Source organism: Lithobates pipiens, unplaced genomic scaffold (genome assembly GCF_037356315.1).
Source record: "Lithobates pipiens isolate NorthernLeopardFrog02 unplaced genomic scaffold, aLitPip1_a1.2 Scaffold_18, whole genome shotgun sequence".
Lineage (NCBI taxonomy): Eukaryota > Metazoa > Chordata > Amphibia > Anura > Ranidae > Lithobates > Lithobates pipiens.
The window spans coordinates 635,236,471-635,248,913 of NW_027507758.1; the positions used below are offsets into that span (position 1 = coordinate 635,236,471).

General features: G+C 42.9%; 1 protein-coding gene and 1 pseudogene across 2 annotated transcripts in view; one reads left to right on the forward strand and one right to left on the reverse strand.

Moving 5' to 3' along the window:
• The window catches only part of LOC143989634 (uncharacterized), a 566,499-nt gene that overhangs the window by 451,553 nt on the left and 102,503 nt on the right, over positions 1-12,443 (reverse strand). The window lies entirely within an intron of this gene.
• The window catches only part of LOC143989988 (uncharacterized), a 69,161-nt pseudogene that overhangs the window by 27,162 nt on the left and 29,556 nt on the right, over positions 1-12,443 (forward strand). The window contains exon 2 of the transcript XR_013277111.1: positions 10,874-11,019. The product of XR_013277111.1 is annotated as an uncharacterized LOC143989988 (transcript). The remainder of the gene's footprint in view (positions 1-10,873; positions 11,020-12,443) is intronic.

Sequence of the window (12,443 nt, forward strand, 5' to 3'; positions counted from 1 at the left end):
ACACCCCTAGGAACACTAAACCCCTACACTGCCACCCACTGGTTAACCCCTTCACTGCCAGTGTCATTTACACAGGAATCACTGCATTTATATAGCAGTGATTACTGTATAAATGACAATGGTCCCAAAAATGTGTCAAAAATGTCCGATGGGTCCCCCACAATGTCGCAGTCACAATAAAAATCGCTGATCGCCGCCATTACTAGTAAAAAAAAAATAATAAAAAATTAATAAAAATGCTATAAAACTATCCCTATTTTGTAAACGCTATAACTTTTGCGAAAACCAATCAATAATCGCTTATTGTGATTTTTTTTACCAAAAATATGTAGAAGAATATGTATCGGCCTAAACTGAGGGAAAAAAATGTTTTTTTATATATTTTTGGGGGATATTTACTATAACAAAAGGTAAAAAAATGCGTTTTTTTTCAAAATTGTTGCTCTATTTTTGTTTATAGCGCAAAAAATAAAAACCGCAGGGGTGATCAAATACCACCAAAAGAAAGCTCTATTTGTGGGAAAAAAAGGACGTCAATTTTGTTTGGGAGCCACGTCGCACGACCGCGCAATTGTCAGTTAAAGCGACGCAGTGCCGAATCGCAAAAAGTGGTCTGGTCTTTGACCAGCAAATTGGTCCGGTCTGAAAGTGGTTAAACTTATCTATAGAAATGTTATCATGGTTATTTTTACATGTATATATCTTAAGACTGTGGAGTTTGACCTAGCTCAGGCTTGCGTTTGTTTTAGATAAGATAACGACATCTGTTCAAGAATACATATATTTTGTAGTAAACGTGATATGGATTTTGTCTTATGGCACCAGCTAATAAGTAAAATATTGACTGAATCTATTTCTTCTGTACACGTGTAAAGCTTCATAAACTCCTCCCTTTTTATCCCTAGACCTGTATAAATTAGCTCCCTTTTGCCTTGAGTAAAGTAGATATCTTTAAGTGAAGCATTGCAAACCTGTCTCCTGTGTCACATTATTGATATCCCGGGCCTGGGGGTCTACCTGCATTACCTGAACCTACCTGGGTGGTCCTAGAAGCTGAATTTCCCTACAATCACCAGCGTCTGATTTACATGGTGCAGGAATACCTAGGGACAAGATCAGACTTGGACACCTTTCCCACAGAAAATCCTCTGGGTTACTGGGTCTTCAGGATGGATCACTGGTCAGAGCTTGCACAGTATGCAATTGAGCTACTGGCCTGTCCTGCATCCAGCGTTCTTTCGGAATGCACATGCAGTGCTGCTGGAAACTTTGTAACCGATCACAGGGTGCGCCTGTCCACCAACTCGGTTGATCGACTGACCTTCATAAAAATGAATCAGTCTTGGATCACCACCAGCTACCAAGCACCTGATGCTGAAGTAACTGAATAATTTTTTTTTGTCAGATCCCTTCAAGACTGCCTATGCTTATGCTGTGACTATCCTGTCATGCTGAGTGACTATCCTCTTCCTCCTCAATGATCATGCTGATAGCTTGTAAGAACATTTTTGGTTCTGGGCCCAATTTTTCAGCCCCTGTTTAACAGGGGCGTGTAATTACAATTTTTGATGCAATAATTTGCAGCGGGGCTCACTCCTGTGCTCCAACTAGCATATCTGTGAGGGGTTGTAGTGTTGTGGCACCAGCAGCAGTGCCTAAGGCCCAATTTTTCACCCCCTGTTTAACAGGGGCGGGTAATTACAATTTTTGATGCAATATTTTGCAGGAGGGCTCATTGCTGTGCTCGACTACAATATTTGTGAGTGGTTGCAGTGTTGTGGCACCAGCACCAGTGCCTAAGGCCCAATTTTTCAGCCCCTTTTTAACAGGGTCATGTAATTACAATTTTTGATGCAATACTTTGCAGCAGGGCTCATTCCTGCGCTCCAACTAGAGTATCTGTGAGGGGTTGTATTGTTGTGGCACCAGCACCAGTGCCTAAGGCCCAATTTTTCAGCCCCTGTTAAACAGGGGCGTGTAATTAAAATTTGTGATGCAATACTTTGCAGCAGGGCTCATTCCTGCGCTCCAAATATATTTGCTGTGAGGTGTTGCAGTGTTGTGGCACCAGTGCCTAAGGCCCAATTTTTCTGCCCCATTCAACAGGGATAATTCTTGATCTAATATTTCACAGCAGGGCCCATTCCTGCGCCCACCAAGAGTAACTGGGAGGGCTTACAATGTTGTGGCAACACTCCCACCACCAAAGGCCCAATTTTTCTGCCCCTGTTCAACAGGTGCATGCAATTACAATTATTGATCTAATATTTCACAGCAGGGCCCATTCCTGCACCCACCAAGAGTAACTGTGAGGGCTTACAGTGTTGTGGCAACACCACCACCACTAAAGGCCCAATTTTTCTACCACTGTTCAACAATGGTATGGGATTAAAATTCTTGATTAGGGATGAGCTAAGTGTTCAAGTTGAACCCATGTTCAACTCGAACACCGGTGGTTTGCCCATTCAGCGAAACCAGAACTTTATGGGCCGTTCACGCCAAATTTGAGTGGCGCTCACAGCCCATAATGCACTGCACCATTGCAGTGCATTGCTGGCCAAGCATGCGCTATGACCCGCATGCTTGGCCAATCACAGCGCCGTCAGCGAAGTGAGCCATAATTGGCCACAGGCAGGATGCCTGTGGCCAATTAGGGCTCAGGGGGTTTAATACATGCCCCACACTATATAAGGCCGCCTGCGTGACGGCCTTGCGTAGTGTGTTGCGGCTCATAGAGATAGACGGAGAGACAGTGTATTTACTCTGAAGCTATTGCAATTACAGTCGGTGTATTGTGCCCCCTGCAGTGTACACCTGAAGCTACCCCAATTGCTGGTGTTGTTCTGGTCCTATACCACAGGCAGCTGCAGCAGTTACAGTCGGTGTATTGTGCCACTTGCACAGTGTACACCTGAAGCTACCCCAATTGCTGGTGTTGTTCTGGTTCTATACCACAGGCAGCTGCAGCAGTTACAGTCAGTGTATTGTGCCACCTGCACAGTGTAGACCTGAAGCTACCCCAATTGCCGGTGTTGTTCTGGTCCTATACCACAGGCAGCTGCAGCAGTTACAGTCGGTGTATTGTCCCACCTGCACAGTGTACACCTGAAGCTACCCCAATTGCTTGTGTTGTTCTGGTCCTATACCACAGGCAGCTGCAGCAGTTACAGTCGGTGTATTGTGCCACCTGCACAGTGTACACCTGAAGCTACCCCAATTGCTGCTGCAGAGCATATAGGGCAGGCCCCTACTTTCAAACAATCAACTTACAAATGTCTCCTACTTGCAAACGGAAGGAGACAACAGGAAGTGAGATGAAATCTACCCCTAGGAAGGGAAATTCAAGTGTTGATATGGGAAAAACGTGTCTCCACTCCACTGATGCTTTATCCAAATCCTTGTTTTACTAAAAAAAACAAATTTTCAAAAAACATTGGTCATTGGAACAGAAAGTGAGGTGAAATCTTCTGAAGAGGTGCACAGACGGAAAAACAAATGTTACAGGGGTGATAACCCTTCCCTATGTTTTCCAAAAAGCTTAAAAATAGATTTTTGGACTGGAGCTACACTTTAAAAATGTACCAGTTAAAAAGTACAAACAGATTCTACTTAACAACAGACCTACACAGTCCCTGTCTTATTTGCACCACCTGTATACTGCTGTTCTGAGTATATAGGGCCTGGGGGCCCCCCGCCTTTCCTTTTTTTTATTTAGGTACGGGGTTCCCCTTAATATCCGTACAAGACCCAAAGGGGCTGGTAATGGACAAGGGGGGCTACCCATGCAATTTTTCTCAATGATTTTCATCCATATTGCCAGAACCAGACTTTACATTAAAAACGCAAGCAGTTTTAAATTACTTTTTTTTTCCGTTAGAAATTTCATTTTGTGCAGGGACTGCTCTAAACACGGGAAACACGTGCCACTTCACAGGCATACTATAGACACCCCTAGGCACGATATTTAAAGGAATATTTCACTTTTTTTTTCACTTTAAGCTTCATTAAAATTAGTGCTCCCGAAAAAACGTCAGTTTTTAAAACTTTTTTTGCATTGATACATGTCCCCTGGGGCAGGAGCCGGGTTTCCAAACCCTTTTTAGGACAATAACTTGCATATTAGCCTTTAAAATTAGCACTTTTGATTTTGAGCGTTCGAGTCCCATAGACTTTAATAGGGTTCTAAAGTTTGCGCACATTTTCAGTCCGTTTGCAGGTTCTGGTGCGAACCAAACTGGGGGGTGTTTGGCTCATCCCTATTCTTGATATAATAGTTCACAGCAGGACATTCCAGCACCCACCAAGTGTAACTGTGAGGGCTTACAGTATTGTGGCAACACCAACACCTTAGGACCAAATTTCTGCAGAGCATATAGGGCAGGCCCCTACTTTCAGACATCCAACTTACAAACATCTCCTACTTGTAAATGGAAGGAGACAACAGGAAGTGAGATGAAATCTACCCCTAGGAAGGGAAATTCTCTCCTGTAAGAGTTGATATGGGAGAAACGTGTCTCCTCTCCACTGATGCTTTATCACCAATCCTTGTTTCACTAAAAACCCAAAATTTTCAAAAAACATTTGTCATTGGGACAGAAAGTGAGGTGAAATCTTCTGAAGTGGTGCACAGACAGCAAAACAAATGTTACGGGGTGATAATCCTTCCCTGTTTTCCAAAAAGCTTAAAAATAGATTTTTTGGCTGGAGCTACACCTTAAAAATGTACTAGTTCAAAATTACGAACAGATTCTACTTAGCAACAAACCTACAGTCCCTGTCTTGTTTGCACCACCTGTATACTGCTGTTCAGAGTATATAGGGCCTGGGGGCCCCACACCTTTCCTTTTTTTTTATTTGGGTGTGGGGTTCCCCTAATATCCATACAAGACCCAAAGAGCCTGGCAATGGACTGGGGGGGTGTACCCATACCGTTTGTCTCACTAATTTACATCCATATTGCCGGGACCAGACATTACATTAAAGCTTCAAGCAGTTTTAAATTTACTTTTATTCCTTTAAAAATTTCATTTTGTGCAGTGACTGTTCTAAGCAGGGGAAACACGTGCCACTTTAGAGGCATACTATAGACACCCACCAGGTACAATATTTAAAAGAATATTCACTTTTTTTTTCACTTTAAGCATCATTAAAATCAGTGCTCCCGAAAAAATGTCAGTTTTTAAAACTTTTTTTGTATTGATACAAGTACCCTTTTTAGGACAATAACTTGCATATTAGCCTTTAAAATTAGCACTTTTGGTTTTGAAGGTTCGAGTCCCAAAGTCTTTAACAGGGTTCTAAAGTTTGCGCAAATTTTCGGTCCGTTCACAGGTTCTGGTGTGAACCGACCCGGGGGGTGTTCGGCTCATCCCTACTGTCCACCATTCTGTCCCCACCATCACTTCCGCCATTCTGTCCCCACCATCACCATCCACCATTCTGTCACCACCATCATTGTCCGCCATTTTGTCCCCAACATCACTTCCACCATTCCATCCCCCTCATTACTGTCTGCCATTCTGTCTCCACCATCACTTCCACCATTCCGTTCCTCTCATCGCTGTCTACCATTCTGTCCCCCACATCACTGTCCGCCAATCTGTCCCCCACATCAATGTCTGCCATTCTGTCCCCCTAATTACTGTCCACCATTCTTTCCCCACCATCACTGACTTCTAATAGAGCAGCAAATCTCCCTGCTGCCTTATGGTGGCACCTGCTATGCAAGTTGGTGAAGGTGGAAAGGGCAGTGGTCTGACCTGCGTTGGTCACAGTGCCAACTTTTAATCTTTGCTGTGTAGCACGCTTCTGGGCAGAATTTAGGCAGCATAGTGATGACTTCTAATAGAGCAGCAAGTTTCCCCACACATTGCAGCTGTCACTCATCAGACACAAAGAAAGAAAGGGTTACCACACTTCCTTCTTCTCGCTCACACAACGCCCTAGCTGTGCCGTTTCCTTGCAAAGCCACAAGCCAGTTTCATCCACCATCAACCATATATTGATATATTTTGTATATATTTTGTATATATGATTTATTTTGTTTAATAAATTAGGAGAAAATATTTTTTGTGCACATTCCTCATAGGTAGTGTTATAGTCCGTTATGTTGGTCTTTTTTTGTGTAAATGTGTACCCTGTGTATTTTTTGTGCTGCTTTTACTAATAGATGTGGCTGATATGTGCTTTGCAGAGAAAAAAACAGCCCCCTTGCTTCTGTGTGTACAGAGCTCTCCCTTATGACACATGTGGGATAAGGACAAGTCCTTGATGGCTATAGTTGTCCCTAATATTAATTCCTGATGGTGCCTGGCAAGGTTCTAACAGGACTGTCCAGTCCACATTAACCAGTAAAGACAGAAAACCCATCCAGGCATGTCCCTACTGATATATCTGTATATGTATACAGAACATCAGATCAGGTAATACATGTATACAGAACATCAGCCTAGGTTATATATGTATACAGAATATCAGACCAGGTTATAAATGTGTACACAACACCAGACCAGGTTATATATGTATACAGAATATCAGACCAGGTTATATATGTTTACAGAATATCAGACCAGGTTATATATGTATACAGAATACCAGACCAGGTTATATATGTATGTAGTGCCGGCTCCTAACGAGCATGCGCTATATGTTTTTGAAAATTAATATTCCTGAAACCACAGTTGAGTTTTAAGGCTAATTTTGCTAAATGATGGTTTCAGTACCAGTCTGGCTGGATTGCACTGAGTTCTCCTTAACCTTAAGGTGTCGCTGTCACTGTTGCTAAGTGGTAGAACGCAGTTTAGCTGGGTGTATTGAGTGCCACGTTTTCTCGGAACCAGCCCAGTGGGAGTGTTCTCCTGCTGTGCACTCTGGGAGATGGTAATTAAGGTACTGACATCACGTGCTTCGGGGTTCCAGTCCAGAAGATATTTTCTGTCTGTTTGGTCCTGGTCCTCCTGACCAGCCCCCATGGCCCTCCTGGCCTGGGGTGCAGATCCATGCAATTTCAAGTCTCAGGGCTGGATAGACCAAGGCAAAGTAACTGCAGGGACAGGTCTGAATGGATGTCGAGGTCTGAGGATTTAAAGGTGGTCCGGTGCCGTCTCATCTAAGGCGAGACCCAGCAAATGGAGAAGCATCCAGTGGAGGACTCTTGAGGTAGAGGTCATGCACAAGGCTGGTTTCTCTTAAGGAGCCTGGAAGCTCAGTTGAAGGACACTTCATGGACTCGCATTCATACAGTATCACTGGACTGGCTACAGTATGATAGTTCTCTAAATTTGTCTTTGACCCTCGGTTACACTCAAGTCTGTGGCAGAGACTTTTCTCAAGTAATTCACATTCAAGTCTGTGGCAGAGACTTTTCTCAAGTAATTCACATCCAAGTCTGTGGCAGAGACTTCGCTTCACTTAGCACCCTACCGGCTGCTAGGCCTAGTGAGAGGAGTTCTATCTGGAGGTTGTGAGAATCCAGCTGTGAAACGGTTATTCTCTCGATTTCTTCTATAAGAGACTTTATATTTTTGCAGCCCAAAAGTACCTGAACTTTCTCCTAAACCCTCGACTCTTCCTTAAGAGACTGTTTTATCTTCTAAATAAATAACCCAAAAGAAGATCTAGTGTCAGTTTCTGCATTTCTTTGGGCCATCTACCACGGGAAACCCTAGATGGAGACAAGGCTAAGAAGGTAACGGTAAGCCCAATAAAACCAGCAGCTCCTTCGGGAGTCAGTTATCTATGTATACAGAACACCAGACCAGGTTATATATGCATACAGAACATAAGACCAGGTTATTGTCAGAAACCATGAATCAGACCGAGACAGAAGTACAATTAAATCACACTTGTTTATTAATAAAAATAAAAGGGTAAATAGAGTAAGCGTATTCGGATCGAGTAGTCAGCCAGTCCAGAGTTCAATATCCAGATTGGGTAATCAGCCAGGCCAGAAGTCAGGTATCCAAGTGGAGCAACAGCAAGCAGGATAAGGAGCCAGAAGGGATGTCAGCAATCTAGTCTTTAAGCAGAACCACAGGAGATGGTTTCTTGTGATGTGACCAATGCGAAGGCAGATATGAAGTGAGCTGGACAGCTTTAAGTAGGCAGGTCAGACGAGCTGGATAAGGAATAGCTGGTAACTGTGGAGAGAGATGAGAGTTGGCAATTAGCCAACGGCTGAGCAGCCAGCCCAGAGAAGGAAGAGCTAAGCCAGCCCTGACAGTTATATATGTATACAGAACACCAGACCAGGTTATATATGTATATAGAACACCAGACCAGGCTATATATGTGTACAGAACACCAGACTAAGTATCCCAGCGAGGCCTGTATATAAGTCTGACTAGGTGCAATAATTTCGAAAACGGTGGGTAGCATCCCATTCACCAACTGGATCGGAAACTTGGTATGGTGACTTTGGTCAAGTGGTTGCAGCTTGCTTCTGTGTCAGCCAGCTCCGTCATTCCAGCCCGTTCCGACAGGTGGACCTGGTCTTCCTATACTCAAACGAGTGTCTCTGGATCCTCTCAATCCGATCACTGTGTCTCTGGCACTTCAGGTCACTCACGCAACCGAGCAGGGTTGTGTTCCCCAAGGGCAGTAGGCCGCTTCCTCCGGGAGGCCTCCACACAAGTCCTCACAGGCAGGCCATGCGTTCCCAAGAGACCTAAAATGGCCACTCGGGGTCCTTTTATCTCCTACCCAGCATGCAATGCAAGAGAGGGTGTCCATGGGTAGGTCACTCGGCATCCCGAGTAAAAGGGTCAACCCTCCAATGTAACTATCAGTCAGTTCCTGTAAAAAGTTTAATGCTTGAAAGCCAAATATTAATTAAGTTTGCTTTCAGTATTTGGCCGCTAGATGGTGCCAAACACTAAGCTATAGAACCATCCATAGACTTTCATTATAATTGCTAATACACATCAGAAGACAAGGATACCAGCGCTACACTTGCTTGCCCACAGCAGGGCTAAATGTTAAAAAAAACCTGCCTGTCTGGCCCTCGGAACTGCATGTTCCGGGTGTCAGGCAATAGGAATTGTCCATCCCTGAGTTCATAAGGAGATCAGAGATCACCAAAGACCTGGATGAAGTGTTGTACTGTGTTGGCCATTGATAGCAGTAGAAAAATAAAAATGGAGTCATTACCTTTCATTGGCTGAGTACATTTTGCATACCTTCCAAGATTTTGAGATGGGAATGAGGGACACCTACTAACAAACTTAGGTAGGCATAGGACATTCCCCCTGCCACACCCCCTTAACCACTTACTGACCACCGGCCGTCATATGACGTCCTTGACTTTGTGCGTGGATATCTGAATGATGGGTGCAGCTACAGGCATCATTCAGATATTGTCTTTTTCAGCCGGCGATTCGCTACACCATAAGAAATATCATAGCGCCTGGTCAGCCTCTTGATCATTCTTACGTCCTCTCACACCACCCTCCAGTGCTTCTACCGACTCACCGCTACCATCTGCGAGTCAGAGAATGGATCCCCTGTCCCCAGATGATTACCATAGAGATTTCCGGTGGACCAGATGTTCACCAGAGTTTCTATGATCATTCGGAGGCCGGGCACGATGTTATGATGTCACCCCTGGCCTCTGTATTCAAACAAATGGCATTGCCTCGGCTGGGATTGTGTTTTTTTTTTATTTCAATTCCTATTTTTTTATTATTATATTTATTTCAGCTGTCCCAACCTAGAGGAGAGATGTGAGGTCTTATTGACCCCATATCTCACTGTAAAGAGGAACGATCATGCCATGTTCCTATTACAAGGGATGTTTACATTCCTTGTAATAGGAAAAAAGTGATCACATTTTTTAATTAATTTTTTTAAAGTATCAAACTAAAAAATGTAAAGTAAAATTAACAATAAAAAAATGTAAATTGCCCCTGTCAACGTGTGCTCGCGAGCAGAAACAAACGCATACATAAGTCCTGCCCACATATGAAAATGGTGTTCAAACCACACATGTGAGGTGTTGCCGCGAACGTTAGAGTGAGAGCAATAATCTTAGCCCTAGATCTCCTCTATAGCTCTAAACAGGTAACCAGCAAAAAAATTTAAAGCGTCGCCTATGGGGATTTTTAAGTACCAAAGTTTGGCACCATTCCATGAGTGTGTGCAATTTTAAAGCGCGACATATTAGCTTTCTTTTTACTCAGGGTAACTTCATCTTTCAATTCATCTTTTTCATTAGGCAGAAAAATTGGACTAACTTTACTGTTTTTTTTATAAGCATGTAAATTTTTTCTTTACAAAAAAAGTGTTTGAAAAATTGCTGCGCAAATATTGTGCAAGATAAATAGTTGCAACAAACACCATTGTATTCCCTAGGGTCTCATATACAATGTTTGGGGGGGTTCTATGTCATTTTCTTGCAAAAAAACTATGACTTTTACATGTAGGAGAGAAATGTAAGAATTGGCCTGGTTGGCAAGTGGTTAAAGGAGAATTAACCCAAAAAAAAGGTTAATTACTGTATATCTATAAAAATAGAGGAATCATTAAGTCCGATCCTTTACTGAGGTTCTTCTATTTTTGTGCTCTTGGGATGTGGTGACAACACATCTGGTTCTATGGATGGTGATATCTTTTTCTAATTAAACCCACAAGGACTTTTTTTTTACCACTACTATTTCTTTAGAATGTACAAATACAGACATTTAGAATTTGGATGAAAGGTTTAGCACTGGGAAACACTTTTTGAAAAATAAAAAGTAAATTTTTTTACACAACCATATAGATCAGACCAAACCCCTAGAAACCTTTGGAGGAACCCTGAGAAAGGCTGAACTAGTCAGTAATATATTTCTATCCCCCTTGATGGGAGTGGAGATGACCCATCTATAAGGATATACAGTTGGATTGGAGATCCAATTGATATAGAATTTGAGGTTAAATTAGAAGAAGAAGAGAGGTTTGTGAGGGATGATCAGCAGTCTATGGAGGAGGATGGAATAACGGGAACATTTATAGAGAAGGACACTCCTACAGAGATCAGCACCGGTGGGTCATTAACACTAAATACATTCCTCCACCCATACGGCTCACTGATTGGTCCAGAGTAGGGTGGGGACTGGGTGATATCAGCCTGTAATACCCTGGTCTCTTTCCTGAGATATGTTCCCCATCCTGTATTCCTGAATTTCTCAGATAATTTTCCTTCTCTGTGCTGCAGACAGAATTTATGTATCTAGACTGGATTTATGGAGATTCTGGGGTTCAGCTGGCAGCAAAATGTTTATTTTCACCATAGACGTTCCTAGACCTTGGCAACTGGGGTATGTGATTTGAGTCTTCTGCCCCATACCCGGGTATGGCAATATCTCTGACAGAACAATTCTCCCAGAGTTACTTGCTCCGTTTGCTGGCTGTGGCGGTTGGTGGGATATGTCTGTAGTCTCAAACCCAAGTCACTTAGTGCAGTCTCAGGAGATGGGAGGCAGTGGGGTGGGACCTCTGCAACTTGTCTCATGTAAAACATTAATCTATCACTGAATACTAATAGAGTCATGACCCTTACACTATATATTCTATGTTGTACATTACATACTGCTGACCCCTGCACTATACACTCTATGTTGTACATTACATCATTCTGATACTATATAGCGCTGTCTGTTGTATCTTATGCAATATATTGTACATTACATAGTCCTGACTTCTGCTCTCTCCCCTCTCCCCACTGCTATATATACACATAATATATAATGTGTGGTACACCCATTTCCTACCAGCTGGACATTTAATATCTTGATTGGAGCACAGACATTAACATGGTGATAATAATGTGATAACATTCTCAAATTTTGGAACCTTGAACAGAAAGTGATAATGATGGAAGAGTCAATAACCCAATGATGGTGGTTTTCAGGATCAGTTCAGTCTTAATCTAGGTTGTTCTCCCCCCATCCTCACTCTCTGACCGCTGGTGGGGCTGTTTTTCATGACTAAATCATGGAATAAATAAGGGAGTGCAGGACTTCTTGTGTTGGGAAGATGGCAATGAGTGATAGAGGGGGTGGGGACACTCGTCCTATAATCCCCTCATCACTGTCACTTCTATAAAAGACAGTTCTCAAAGTTTTCCTATAGGGGGACGCTATAATATACTTTGTGGCTTCCTATAGGGGAAATCTATACTATTCTTTGTGGCTTCCTATAGGAGGAGCCAGATTTGTGAGTGGTTCAGAAGAGGAGAATCTGGGCTGCTCTGTGCAAAACCATTACACAGAGCAGGTAGGTATGACACGTTTGTTTTGAAAAAGAAAAATCCAACATTTACAATGACTTTAAGGTCTCTGTGCAGGGAAGGTCAGCATCTGAACCCAGAGAAGGTGGAGGCTGATAGACTGGAGGTAATAGACTGGAGGCATTACTATTACATAAAGGATACATTTACTAGTATTGTGCGTTATATTTAAAATTAT